Genomic DNA, 14,172 nt, shown 5'->3' on the forward strand with positions numbered 1-14,172 from the left:
GCCATTGTGTTTTCTCTTTAAAAAATGCTGCTGAATCAATTTGGGGATTAGCAATAACAAAAGTTTAAATCTCACAGCTAGACTGTTAGCATGGTAAGAAAGATTGGGGACTGATGGGGATGCGCGTAATACATCGAGGCGGCTAGGATAAATACTGCAGAACTGATGGTGAAGAATGATTACTTTGAGAGGAAATGATACAGGTAATCATAACAGCATCAGAGATAAAATAACAAGTCATCCTGTCAGTGTAACAGACATTAAAGTATTTCACTGTCACCCAAGATCCCCCAGTTCTCCAGAGTATAAAATAGGTGATAGCTTAAGCGTTTTTTCACACAGAGAGACCAAGAAGGCAATAGGTCAGGAAAGAACAGAGGTACACCCAAGTGAGATGACTTGCCCATAGTTACAGAGCAAGAAAGAAAAATTGTTCATTACAACAGAAATAATTTGACACCCGCCACAGTGTATTACTTACTCAAATGCACAGCATCAAAGTCTATTCCATTTCTTGTAACAGTTTTACTGATGCCACACATATAGGAAGAAAGGCAGACACTGTGGAAAAACCAATGAAGAACTCTATTTTTCTACATGAAATACCTTGTTTCATGAACATTTGCACTCTGATATAAAACATACAAGAGTGCTGTTTCACTACCACACCCTAGCTCAGCCTGCATGGAGACTGGTTTGGAATTATCTGTCCTGGTCCCTTCTTTAGATAAACATTTCCTCTTATAAACAGGGCTAAACAGCTTATTTACAGGGACAGCTTCCACTGAGTTTTTCCTCCTTGGCTAGAAATCCCTGCAACAATATATTTGATTTTTATTCTGTTTGGATAGTTACGAGGTTAGCTTTATTACACTCCTCCAAAAGGCTACTGCCAGGGCTACCCTGAGGTCTCTTAAAAATTGTGCTAATAATAACAAGCTGCAGAAGTAATGAATAAGTAGTTTCCTAACCTTCCTGCTGAAATGGCTAAAGAACATTTATTATATGCCCTATTAAATGATTAAGAAGTATCCATAACTCAGTTCTGTGAGTAAACTTAGAAACATTAAGGTGGTGCTTTGATCTTCTGAAGAACATTTCAACAAAAATGAAAAAGGTTGTCGTTTTTGACATGTTCCTACAAGGTATTTGAAGTTTGAGTTGAAAACAAATCCTCAGAGAAACTTGTTTTGTTTCTTTGGATAAAATGGATCCATGAATTAGTTGAAAATACATTTCCCCCATCGATTTCCTTTTTTAATGCCTACATAAATACATGCAAATTTCACCATTGAAAGACATTTAAATGGGAAATTCTCACATTCTACTATACTATTAGTTTATTCTGTATTTGATCTCTGTCTGGAGATAAGGTTGCTTTAGGTTTTCCAACATTTTTAATCAATCTAGCTTTTTCAATTGCATTGTAATTAAGGGGGATGGATTTCCAGTTTGAAAAGTATTCTAACTATATTCCAAGAACCCAGGCTACAAAGAGAATGCCAGAAGTTCAGCAAGACAGAGGAAATTTCAGAGAAAACTAGGTGACACTAATCAAAATATTTTCCCACCAAATATGCTATTTATTGCCTCCCCTTTTCTGACATGGATTTTGGACTCTCACAATACAGAATTACATTATTTTTTAAGTAAAACACGTGATGCTTTCATGGTAAATATGTCAGGAGCATCAGAAACAAGACAGTTTGGTACCTGGATGTCATGGTCTATTTTCAGTAGCAGGTGTTCCAGATCATGGACCAGTTAGACATGTCAAGGTGCAGAGAGAGCTGGCTGCTCCGAGAGGGGTGAGCCCCAGGCACGCCCAACACAGACAGTGCCCCCATCAACCAGCACACAAGCCCACCACATCTGAGCATGGCAGGCAGAGCTGAGTGCTGGTGACAGGGTCCATCAATTATCCCAGACATGGTGAGGGGATGAATTAGGCACAGGGGCTATCCAGGGAGCCTGGTCAGGAGCAAAAGGAAACAGGGCTGGACACAAGCTACACTGTGGGTCCAAAGTCCATCTAGGAGACAGGCTAGCTCCAGCACAGGTCTCAGGTCCACCCAGGAGACAAGAGTGCAGGCCAGCACCCCTACGACATACCTCAGACAAGGACCCCAGGCCCAGGACTGAGCTTAAATGGGGTTTCTGAGCCATAAGTGGGGTAAAGGTCCCAGGTGAGGCTGGTCAGGGCAACTAAGAGCTGTGGTACACACAGGGCAATGATACTGAAATGTCTGGGAATTCCAAAATAATCACAACAATCATTTGAGTTCGCCTGGAGCATAATAAAAAAGACTAAATAAAATAGGTCCTTAAACATGCAGGGAAAGGTAAGAAATACTGTGCAGAAATAACACAGTGCTCTCTGGTGGCGTATCTTCAAAATTCTCATGTACAAGGAAAGCAGCATCATGCAGCAAGTAGGTCAAAGGCCTGGGTATATACCCAAAGCTCTCTCTGGTTCATTATGTACTGTTGGACAAGAGTTTTTGTCTGTGCAGTCCATTAACTCTAACCCTAAATGGGGATAAAAAGTTGCAGTGTGCTTGGAATTAGTATTGTATCGCTGCAAATTATTAATAATATTTCTATAATTCATACTTGCAAGCTAAGAGGATCCTTCAGTTTTGGTAAATTTGCTTAATGAGGCATGTAGTTCTTCTTTTACCGGTACGCTTTCAATCTCAAATCCTGTCAAGCAGAATTTATGTGCTTTTGTTTCTAGTACAAAATGAGAAATACAACACTACATGTTGTAGAACAATTCAGACAACTATTGTCTTCCTGTTTACATAGCTTAAGATACATGCTAGTTTAGTCATTAATCAAAGTAACGTTAAAAGTGAGAAAAATTGGTAATCCAAATTCTTTCTCAAAAATAATTAATTTCAGTGAGGCTTATAGCTACTCTAATCAGGGCAGAAGTTTGTCCAAAATAATCAAATATTTAAGAGGAAGTAAGCAACGGCTCCTGTTCTTTGTTTTCCTTGGGCTATGATGTAGACTCAGGGGAATCGCCTATGTCAGAGAATTATTTATATTGGGAATAAGAGGATTTTATAAGATTTAATTACAGTGGATTTCCCCCACATACTAGGAGCTACAGAATGGAAACTCAGTCATCTGCTTTTAAGCAGGATCATCGTAGTTAGAGATAAAAAAGAACTAACAAATTATTGAGCCCATCCTCTTGTAAAGGCAGGCTACAGTTCCCTCATAGAGGATGTATTGGATATTAAGCTTATACTCCATGGAACAGCAGCCAAAAATCCATTTAATAGAGAGGGGCTGGCCTATGAAAAACAGATTGGATACAATTTTGTGACATTCAGATCTTTCATTCATGGCAAAAAGTTCTCATATTTTTAGTTATTTACAGTGTTATTTTTAGAAATATTATTTTACAGTTTCCAAGCTTTGAGTAAGCGACAATGAAAACGCATAAAAAACAGTGCCCACGTTCTAACGTAAAAGAAGAGTGTTTCACAAAATCTCAGCAATACTATCCATAAATGTGGACTCATATGTTTTAAAATCTTGCCTGAAGTTATAGTTGATGGCATCAATATTTGGCAGGTAGTAGTACTGTTGGTATGCTTCTCTGTGTTGTGCAGAAAATCTTCCATTTGACTGCAATGTAATCCCTAATCAAAGGTTTTGCATCTCATAATTGTCTCTCTCATGTGAGCAGCTTGCCATTAGTGAGGATGATGATATAATTCATAGAACTAACATCTGGGAATTACATTTGATGTTGTTATTGACAGAGCATTTAGAGGAGATGGTTTTGTCATTAGGCTTAGTGACGCTCTGAAATAAAATCTGGAACAGTTTCAGACTGCTAAGAGAATATGGGCTTTGTCTTGTTTGACTTTTTTTAAAAATCATATTTAAATCATACAAGATGGCAGGCACCAGACAGAGCCAAGAGCCTGAACACCATCATTCTGCTATGGAGCGAAGAGGTCTGCATGTGGCCATCCCTCCATGGGAAGAGCTGTCTTGTGGCACAAGGCTTGAACATTCACTGCACTGAGGCTTTTTTCCTGCCTAGCTTGTCTGCAAGTGTATGTTCTCTTTCACAGAAGACTGCCACAGGTGCAATTATCTGGCAAGCTCCACTTCCAAAGGACGGCCCCTTGGCACAACAAGCTGCTGTTAGCACTTCTCTGGCAATTTACGGGGTTCATTGCTGCCCATCAGCAGCACATATGCTAATTTCTCTTGAATGAGTAATAGAAAAGTTTGCAAGCCAGCCTGCTGGCTCACAGCACGTTAATACATTTATATGCAATCTCATCCATGCCCAAATCCTCAAATTGCAGGTTACAAACTAGTTTAGACAAGTTGCCTATTCTGTCTTGGAGATGTGCCTGACCAGGACCACAGATAATCAAGCAGAATTTGCAGACACATGCAGAAGCAAGATGGCACACATTTTGTGGAACTGCTGAGTATGTGGGATTTGAGACGCTATTAATTATATTCATGGCATCATATATCTGCTAGTAAAAGTCTCTTCAGTTAATTTGATCAATTAGCAGTGCCTCTATGCCGTATCTCTTGCTCTCTATGTATTTAACACACAGTGTCATCTTCTCTCTGATGATCACCTTCTGCTTGTAGTACAGCTTACGTGATGCTTTAATGAGTGCAAGTACTTGCTCAGATATATGTTGTGTTAACACATGCAGTAAAGGGAAGAGAACTACATGAACCACTCTGAAGCAATGCTCCTAAACACAACCTAAACTCGTCAGCTTAATAAACAAATTCTCAAATATAAACTCTTCCTTTAATTTTCAATGATATGTTTTAGAAACATTCTTTATATCAAAACTTTTAATGCACATTTTCCAGCTTTTTTGAAGAAAACCTGCAGGCTATTTTTTTTGGTTTTGTTTTGACCATTTGATTAACGATAAAAACCCACAAAATGTTTTGTGCAAAGAGTTTTAATTTTAAAAGTCTGTTTTTCATTTAAAGAAAATTCTATCTGATCTATGTTCAGGGAGAACTGACACAAATAAATTTGCAGACAGGGACAACTACTCTTTAAAAAATAGGAAGACGTTATAGGTATGGCTCTAGCCAGTGGTTATAATGAACATTCGCCTTTCAAATATCCATAGTGAACAAATAAATGCATAAATAAGATGAGATTAATTTATGGTTATAAGTTCTTCTTCTAGTGCCAAACCAAAATAGTTATTCTTCTTTGTTCTTCTAACAAGGCCTACTGGGAACAGTTATTTTTGGGAAATTTGGACAGGGAAGACACAACCATACTATGAAAGGCTGACAAAGATCTCAACTCTTCCCAGACTCAGATGTGAGCCAAGGGCAGCACTACTGTTTTACTCTGGGCCCCTGCATTTGTAGCTGGAGAGAAAAAAACAAAGAGGGCACTAAGAGCAGTGAAAAAGGCTACCCACTAAGCAATGCTTTACTTGTGCTCCAAAACATCCCTCTGCATAAAAGGCTAAATAAGGACTCTGCAGAATTCCCCTTCTTACTGGGGGAAGTTCCTGCCTTAAGCAACAATCTGATTATACATCATTCACTGATGGGAAAACAAAGTGGCCCATGGAAGGAGAAACAAACAAATGAGAAACTTTCTGCTGGCCAGCCTAAAGACAACCTATGGGCCTTATCACGCAGGACCTCCCCTGCTCAGAGATGCTATACAAATTCAATTACACTGAAGAGCGCTTTAGTCAAACTCCATAGTGCCTGGCTCAGATAAGTAATTACTTCCATATTCTATTATAAAAACAGCCATACTTCAATGGGTCTGAGGCTAGCATGGATTTAGGGCTTCATTATGTCTACTATCTCTAAATATTTCTCTTAATTATCTTTGGCCCCTAAGAGAGGCTTGAGGTCTTCCTCATTTGCTCTCTCTCCCAGTATGATTGGCTTGATTCCCGAAGCAAAAGACTGAAATGGAATAGGAAGTCACAAGTAAACAAGCATTCTTCCAAATGCACAAACTTTTTTTGGTATTGTTTTAATGGTGTTAGAAATGCCATATTAACACCAGTGGCACAAACAGTGTTGCAGACACCTGTATATACAAACAATATGCTTTAAGTGTTTGATCTGGGCAGGAAACAGGCAGTCTCAGTCCTCCAGGCATACTCTATGCATCTGTTATACCACTGACAGTATACCTGAATTATCAGAAGTTGGTAATTCTGGCACACAGAAATACATGTTTTAGATACAGAACATTATGCACCAACTCACTCACTTCTCATATGTAAAAATGGCCCTCAACAACTGGACAAAAAGAAATTCCTCCACAACTTACAGAGTTGGTGGCACTCCTCTATAAGGATTGTTACAACAGATGTATCTCTCAGATGTCAGGAACACTGAAATACAAGGGCGGAAAAGAAAGTGTGTAAGTACTCATGTCTTCATGTTTGAGTAATTAATTACATTGTTTATCCAGGGTGCTAGCACTGAGATACCCACTGCTCATGGAAATGGCAGTCCCCCCAGTCATCTTCAGATTCTCTCCACATGCATGATCCTGAATTCATAGAAAAGGGTCCATTTATTTCTGTGGGTTTGAAATGGGACTCTCTCCTGGTGACAGGAAAATCACATACTGCTATGTGCAGCTGATGCAGTTCAGAGAATGTGAGCTTAATATTAATTTTACACATTGCCCAGTATTCAGAAAATCAAAATATAAATTTGTAAAAGGTCTTATTCAAATTTTCCCAGAACCTGAGATGGCCTAATTCGCACCTGAAGTACTTGGACAAATGATAAACATACAATGTTATGGCTCTAACCTGTGAGGAAACCCAGCTCTCACATGAACTACAAGTAAACTTTTGCTAGACATGCATGTGCTTTGGCTCCAGTCCTATCAGCTCCCACGGCCCATACTTTAGGATCGGTGAGATCATACACACTCTGCAAGCACACCTACTTCTTCTCTGCCATGAAAAAGCTGCTTCTATCCAGGCAGCTCTACGAAGCAAGCTCTGCCGCACCGGCTGAAGGCGCTGGCCGCGGGAAGGTGCTGCGGGCGGAACGAGCCTCGGCGGTGCCGGCAGCGAGCGCCCTCCCGGGCCGGGCCCGTCCCGAGCGGCGCTTCACCAGCCCCGGGCCCGGCAGCCACCGACCCCTCAGCGCCAGCACCTCGGCGGAGTAAGGAGGGTTTGGGGGACTCGGCCCCACGCACACCTGAAGTGATTCCTAGCTACGGGCGGGTCAGGGGGCAGCCGTAGGCGCTGCCTCCCAGCGAGGGGGTTAGCTGGACACACCGGACACCTCTCGCCCCCTTTGGGACAGGGCACCGAGTTAGGCCGCCTGCCCTCCCCAGCGCCCCAACCCGGGGGAGGGCCGCCCTCCACCGAGGGAATGACAAATGGCGGTGAAGAAAGCGGAGCAGGCGGAACCGGACCGGACTGGACCCGACTAGACTGGACGTGACAGGACTCCCTCAGCCCTCTCGCGAGAGGAGGCGCCCCCCACCACCGGCGCGGCCCGCGGCTCTCGCGGGACTATGGCGCCTCTCGCGAGAGGCAGCTGCCGCGCTGCCCGTAGCTATAGCAGCGGGGGATGAGGGTGGCTGAGGGGAGGGGGTGTTGCGCGCCGCGGCGGGATCCGACGCCGGCAGGTAGGGACTCACCGCCCCGCTGCTCTGGGGAGGGGCTTGGGCCCGCCGCCGTCCTGTGTCCCCACCCCGCACCCCCGCGGGGTCCCGCTGCGACTGTCCGGAGCCGTCCTGACCCTCGCGGCGCCGGGCGGCAGCGGGGCCGTGGCTCCGGCGGCGGGACGGCGAGGGGCCGCTCCCCTCAGCCGTGCGGGCGGGTAGGGTGAGGGAGCGGGGCAGTCTGTACCGCGGTACCGGGTCCGCCGCTTTCGGGAATAGTTGGGATTTCTTTCCTCCCGTCCCATCCCCTCAGAGGGAGGGGGGGAAAAAAGCAAACCAACCGATAACCGGTGGTGTGTTGCGTGTGCCTGGAGACCTACCAGTGCCTCTCCCAGCTCTGTGAAGCGATGCAGACCCGTATGCCCACACGGCCTGGCCTCTGCTGGTGGTGGGGCAGCCAGCCCACGCGTGGGTGGGCTGCGGTCCGCGGGGTTTCTGTGCTGGGGCTCAGCCGTGGCCCCCGGGGCCTGACACGGCGTAACTGTAGGTGAAGGGCCCCTCGGCACGCCTGCAGCTGGTCAGCTTTAGAAGAGAAAAGGAGTAGCAGGTAGCAACTGGAGGCTAAAAAGGCCTTTTATCGGAAGGGGTCTTTGACATTAATATCACTGATATTGCATTATGTTCGTTAATAACTCGGACGTGATCAAATCCCTTTAAAAGTTAAACTGCTGTAGAAGCTGTTGGTTAGAAGAAGCTGTTCAGTTATAGAATTGTATTTACTATGTTGGTCCAAGGTAGGCAAAAGCATGTGCTTTGCTTTTAAAAAAAGCAGTTGACTGCTTTTCCAGGTTGATTTCGCTTGAAACCCGTCTTTCAGTAGGAGGATTACGAGTGAGGATTTGTGAGGATTACAGCCCTAAATAGAAACCATAACAATATACACCTTCTGCTTTCAAAAAGTTGCGGACACAGTGGCTTTCTAGTTGTTCAGCGGAGTGAAGTTGTTGTGGGTATTATAGTGGCTGGTCGTGCATGTGAAAAGAATTCAAAGAGTTTTTTCAGATTTCAGAACAAATTCCGAGTGTTACAATCATGAAAAAAATACGTGTGTGAAATGGGAGGAAAAACAGTTGCGTAATTTCTCGTGCAGTTTGAAAGAAAGAAGTCCGTGCTGAAAACAAACCTCTCTAAGCTTGTGCTGCTCTTCAGACTTGAAAATCTAGACTGAAAGGTTTTGTGCTGGGGTATACTTGACATTGAACAGCAGTTTTAGAAAACAATTGCAACAATAGCAACATAGTCTCATGTTTGTCTCCAGAGGGAAAGAAAGTACTGCTGTGCTGAGAACTAAACTGATGAGGTAATACATGACTTGAACATGACAGCTTTTAAAAATAATTACCAAAAATGTATTATGGGCTAAAAATTTTGAACGAGTCTGTTGAAAATCTGTTCTCATTTAGGAAGTGATAGAAATGATAATTTCACTAGACCAGGAAAGTCTTTAAATTCTATTCTAGCACCTGATCAAGAGTATATCTAATCAAGCATGCTGCTTGTCATTCAGACTGAATTAAATGGGAATTCCCCCCCTCTCACCTGGGTGGTGCTAGCCTTTTGTCCACAGCATTCTTGGGGTGGGGTGAGGGGTAAGAGTGTGCTTGATTTGCCCAGTACAGACAAACTTACTTACAGTTACCCAGAGAATTTAGAAATTTTGCTTTCTTTATGCTTGTGACAGCTCTAAAAACATTTTGCTTAATTTCTTTCAGGTAAAAATTATGTCAGTTCTTTTGTCTGTTCTGGGTTAACAGTCTATTTTGAGACTGTAGTCACGAGTTCATTAGAAAGGATAATGGGAATTTAAATCCTCCTTTATCCAGTCCTGGTGATGTTATTAGGCATTAAGCCTTCTTATGCGAATTTTCATGGAGAGTACATGGAAGAGAAAGTGTGTTTATTTCCCGGTTTATGGAGCTTCACAAACCTTCTTAGCTAGAGATGAAAGAATAGTGGCAGAGCCTTTAGGTATCACATTGTTGTAGTTATCGTAGGTTCTATCCACACTAATCAGAATTTAGCCTCCACTGTGTTTTAGTGCTCTATAAGCCTATCTCTATAAAGAACAGTTGTGGCTGTCCCAAATAACTTTTGGTGCAACTATGCAAAATGCAGCAGGTGATACAAAAAAGAAACTGAGATAGGAAGATGAAAGAATAATAAAAAGTCACAGCTATTCTTTCTAAAATCTGCATAGCTTACTGTTCAGAACCAATAAAAGTCTTATAACAAATGTGTCTATTGGTACCTGTAGATCTTATTAGTCTTTTAATTTTTGTCTCATGCAAACTTGTGAAATTTAAATGCCTTACACATCCTTCAGTTTTCTAACATATGTTCCACCCACATTGATTCAAGCAGTTTAATTTGTTCTCTGAAATACTCCACTTCTTGCCTTTGTTTAAACTTTGACTTTTAATTTCTTCCTTTTCTATCAGTAGTAGCTGCAGTCACACTTCCAAAGTTATTGTCACTGCAGGTCGTTCCCTAGCACAGAGACGCAGTGTTTGATGGCAGAGAGGAGCCTCAAGAAATCTTGTTACTGACTGTCAAGGAATTCTGATTGTCTTGCATGGATCTCTCTATTGTTCCTGTTAACTGCAAGTCAAGTAATAGGCAGTCTTTAGACTGTAAGATTTTGCCTTCATCTATAGGCAGCCCCCTTTCCGATGCTTGCACCCTGTGTAGGAGGGTAGGAGACTGGTAGGAGGAACCATCTCCTAGCTGTAGCCTGGACACTCTCTAAGGCAAGTTTGATGCAATACATAGGTCTCTTATATCTCTTGACAGGCAAGTTTAGCATGCAGTTTATGCCTTCTTTTCTCTCCGTTACATCACTTGATGCATAGGGTTTCCTGTTCTGTGACCTGAGAAAGTTAAAAGGTTTGGGTGGATCTCACCAGCCACTGTTTACGGGACACGGGACTAGGGTATCTCTTGGTATGCTACTCTGATTTTTATAGCAATAGACTACATGCCAACTCAATCATTCAGCTTGCTGAACTTATGTGCAATCATTCAGTTGGAAAGTTAACCTGTTGTGGCTTTCCTAAAGTTACAGTAAGCATTCTATTTCTGAAGTTGTTGGAAAAGGGAGGAAAAACTTAAGTATATTATCAACACTGTAGTAAAAACAAAGGAACCTGCAACGAAAGCAGGAGGCTCTTAAGTTATTTTTTTCATACTTTCCAAGATTTGAGAGCTGTATGTATTCTGTTGTAGTCTTAGAAGTAATGTTTTGTGTTCATAGTAGATTTTGTTGTCCAGTGCCCTAAATATGTGAAATAAAGGTGATCTTAAAAAGGTGCAATATTAAAACTTGGTGTCTCTATTCACTTCAGTAGCAGTTATCACTTGGTAAAATGGAGAACTGTGGTACATGGAGAGTGTTTGCTGTGATTGCTGCCAAACTGTTAAGAGGCAAAGGAAGAGGCTAGACTTATGGTTTTGAGGCTTAAAGCCATTTTTATTCAAATTATGAAAGCGTGCAGAAAGTTATGTGCTGTTATGGACTAATGTGTACATTTTCTCTCAACATATTTATGAAGAAATACTGTAAAAACATGACTTCTCTAGTACCATCACAGTAACTTGTAAATAAATAATTTTCTGAATTAAACCCATCTGCAGGAAATACAATTCTCAAGTGTTGGTGCTACAAGTGTTGTTTAAACATTTTGGCTACAAATACGTCATAACAAAATGCATATTAAATTTTATATTCCCTTTACTGAGCATTGTGCCCATTTTCTTCAAAACCTTCAGCCTTACGAAATGCATCTTTGAACAAGATTTCCGAAGAAATCTTTAAGCAACACTGTGGAATTTTAATTTTAAAACCTGCATGTTGGTGTCTCTTCTTTCTTGTTTTCTTTCTTTAGTAATAAAAAACCAGAAAGCTTTGTACTGGTACAGAGGTAATTATAATTGGGTATCTGAGAGGCAGAAGTAATCTTTATCCACAGAATTATGTGCTGTGCTACTGGTGGTGTAATTTTCACTGTTCCTCTGGCGCTCTCCCTAGGTCCTGGTCTGGAGATGGTGCCTGAAGAGGGAGAAATTACTTCTGTCTCTGTTCAATTTTTTGTTGCTTTGCTGGGGTGAAGTTGTTTTCGGGAATGCAAACTGCAATTGTGAATTCTGAGTGATGGGAACTGGACTGAGCCTGACAAATCAATTTGCAAAGGCCAGAGCTGTCAGATGATAATAGCTTGCCTTCATTACTGACCAGTTTAGATTTGAACCAATGACCTAGAGGTGAAAAGCTCAGTATTGCATTACCAATCCTCTGATCTATCCATATGTTCTCTTGTTTAAAGTCCCTGTAGTCCTCTTAAACAGGACATGCAGTAAATACTGACCATCGTTTGCGCTTGTAAATACTAGAACAGTGTCCATTCCAATTGTCTGCTGTGCGTGTGAGGACATGGAAGTTAAATATAGCAACAATTTCTTACACTCTGCCTTTTCATGAGAAACTCCCATACAAATCCAACCATATGGCAAAATCCAGCATTTTCTTAAAACCACTGATGAAGAACCTATTGCTACCATTAACAGGAAAATGAATCCACAGCTCAAAGTAGCATACTGGGAGCTATTAATAACCTCAGGTTGCTGCTAAAAAAATGAACATAAATGAAATATCATTAGGAGCTGAGTCATCCCACCAACACTTCTGCGTGTTGTATCCAGGTTTGTATTTGTCTGTGGAAGCCTTTTCAGAGTATATGATCATTATTACATGTCTACTTTGCCTTCATTGAGTATCTTCATTGTGCTCAATGCTGTAAAAAGCATAATGGAAAATTATTTACATGGATTTCATAAAATAGATTCAACAAAATATTTGAAATACACAGATAGGAGTGCATAATCCATTTTCCCGTTCATTCTGAGGTAAGATGTTTCTAGGCAACCTACTTAAGAGGAGGAGGTCAAGAAATGTAAATACTTGTCCAAGTTATTCTCAATTTGTAAGGCTATTAAAACAAGTTACTGTCTGCAGGTCATAGTTTCTGTGAGCTGCAGAAATAATAAAATTTACATTTGTATGTATTTGGATTGTCTCTTTATCTCCTTATCCTTTCTCCTCCAATCCTTAATCCCATTGTCCTCCATAACAACGGACAGTACTGTGGATAGTCTGTACTGATTGACCTGCTGCCAAATAAATACATAAGAGGTGAATTTTCCTACTTTCCCCTCACTAAAAGTGGAAATTGGGCCTTTTTTCCTCTACCTGACCATCATTTTCATGTAGTCTAAAGAACATAAGTATTTTTGAGATCTCTGTTTTTTTTATTTCAAAATGTTGGACATTGGCCAACTGATTCTAAAGGTGTTGAAAGAAAACTGATTTTGGTCAGATGCTGCTGCAGGCAATAAAAATAATTTGCTGCCTAGTTACTAATGAAATAAGGCTTATGATCATGTTGTCTGACGTATCCTTAGTCCCATTTGTTTTCTCCCCTTTTACAGTTAGAGCATCCCACTTAGAGCAGTACCTTCCTTTTTTGCATAGCATTTATGGTATACAGGATGTGATCCCTGTTTTGTCTCTTTTCCCCACTGCTTTGATTGCATTGCACTCATTTCCCAGGGGTTCTGTCATTAAAAGCACAATGTCTGAATCCTCGTGTTTTATTTGAGAATTAGAGAAATCAGGTTTTTAAAACTCATAGATATAAACGTGAACATCTCTTCAAGCCTGAAACAATGCCATTTTATGTTGGAGATAAGACTTCACTGAGTTGTAGTTGGCCGTGAAAGTGTAACAGGACATGAACCCTGGTGATCTTTTGCTTAATTATTTTGCAATAGGCCCTGGCTTTTTACATTCTGCCACAATTGTTTTCATGTGTGGATTTGATCAAGCTTGCAGTCCTTGAATTTGTAGGCTAGAAGCCTGGCTTTTGGAATTATGTTCCCCTGTCGTCTTTTACAGCTCCAAAAATTCAGACAGTTAAAGCTTGCTGGATTTCTTTGCTGAATAAAAGCCACTTTCCCATCCTGTTTAAATCGGAACAGTGAATGTGGGTTTATTGTAGACATCTATTTTTAAAATGTAGTCAAGCTTACAAAATGTCATAAACACTTCTTGGCACAAAGGTAGGTTTTTATGAGTATATACACTGCAAATAAGCAGTAAGTAATTGCTGGTTCAAAGGTTAATAATGCTAAAGGCTGAAGCATGTAGGATGAACTGTAAATAATGATCGCATATTAGTGTCTTGTCTAGAATTCTTTTTTATGATAGTTTAGCTCACCAAAATTTATACAGAAGGGAGGAACAGTTCACATATAAGAAGCCTGTAGGGAATCAAGGGGAAATTACCTTGCTGCTTTTTTTTTTTTTTTTTCTATCTGCATGAAACTTGTTTTGGCATTTTACACTCTTGAGTAAAGACCAGCTAGCTTGTTCATTTCTAATAATTGGTAAAATGTAAATCAATATTTGTAGTAGATGATGTTTGGTGCATGTA

At 41.1% G+C, this 14,172-nt stretch overlaps 1 protein-coding gene across 1 annotated transcript in view; it reads left to right on the forward strand.

The window, feature by feature from the left end:
* The first annotated feature begins 7,629 nt into the window (after positions 1-7,629).
* The window catches only part of USP54 (ubiquitin specific peptidase 54), a 107,436-nt gene continuing 100,893 nt past the window's right edge, over positions 7,630-14,172 (forward strand). The window contains exon 1 of the mRNA XM_074830665.1: positions 7,630-7,651. The gene's annotated coding sequence lies outside the window, so the exon portion shown is untranslated. The remainder of the gene's footprint in view (positions 7,652-14,172) is intronic.

Source organism: Strix aluco, chromosome 7 (assembly GCF_031877795.1).
Source record: "Strix aluco isolate bStrAlu1 chromosome 7, bStrAlu1.hap1, whole genome shotgun sequence".
In the NCBI taxonomy this organism is placed as follows: Eukaryota; Metazoa; Chordata; class Aves; order Strigiformes; family Strigidae; genus Strix; species Strix aluco.